The following is a 977-nucleotide window of genomic DNA, read 5'->3' on the forward strand; positions in this document are numbered from 1 at the left end:
TTTTTTTTTTTTTAAACAGAGGGTAATGACTAACCCAGTGCTTTGTGAACTTAAAAGCACTTCTGTCACAACTCAAAGTTTCTCATGAAGTGCCATTGAAACGGCCTATGGTCTAAACTACAACTGAAAACGAAGACAAGTTAAACACTTTGGAGTTCTCTTTGTTGGTGTCGAGGAATCCAGCTGATTTTTGTATATTTATATTGTATCCTGATACTTTGCTGAAATCTTTTATTAGTTCCAGGAGCTTTCTTGTGGATTCTTTGGGGTTTTCTGTGTATAAGATCATATCATCTGCAAATAGAGATACTTTTAGTTCTTCCTTACCAGTTTGGATGCCATTTATTTCTTTTTTCTAGCCTAAATTGCTCTGGGTAGGACCTCCAGCACAATGCTGAATAAGAGTGGTGATAATGGGCATCCTTGTCTGGTTCCCGTTCTCAAGGGGAATGCTTTCAGATGCTATTTAGGATGATGTTGGCTGTTGGCTTTGTATAAATCCTCTTTATTATGCTGAGGAATTTCCCTTCTATACCTATTTTGCTGAGAGTTTTTATCATGAATGGGTGTTGGACTTTGTCAAATACCTTTTCTGCATCAATTGATAAGATCACGTGATTCTTGTCTTTTGTTTTACTTATGTGATGGATTCCATCGATTGTTTTTCTAATCTTGAACTATCCCTGCACACCTGTCATGAATTCCACTTGGTAATGGTGAATTATTTTTTTGAAATGTTGTTGAATTCTATTAGGTAGAATTTGTTGAGGATTTTCTCATCTATGTTCATGAGGGATATTGGTCTGTAATTTTCTTTTTTTGTGGTGTCTTAACCTGGTTTTGGTATCAGGGTTATGCTGGCTTCATAGAATGAGTTTGGGAGTATTCCATCCTTTTCTGTGCTTTGAAATACCTTTAGTAGGAGTGGTGTTAACTCTTCTCTGAAGGTTTGGTAGAATTCTCCCATGAAACCATCC

This window comes from Trichechus manatus, unplaced genomic scaffold (genome assembly GCF_000243295.1).
Source record: "Trichechus manatus latirostris isolate Lorelei unplaced genomic scaffold, TriManLat1.0 scaffold00021, whole genome shotgun sequence".
Lineage (NCBI taxonomy): Eukaryota > Metazoa > Chordata > Mammalia > Sirenia > Trichechidae > Trichechus > Trichechus manatus.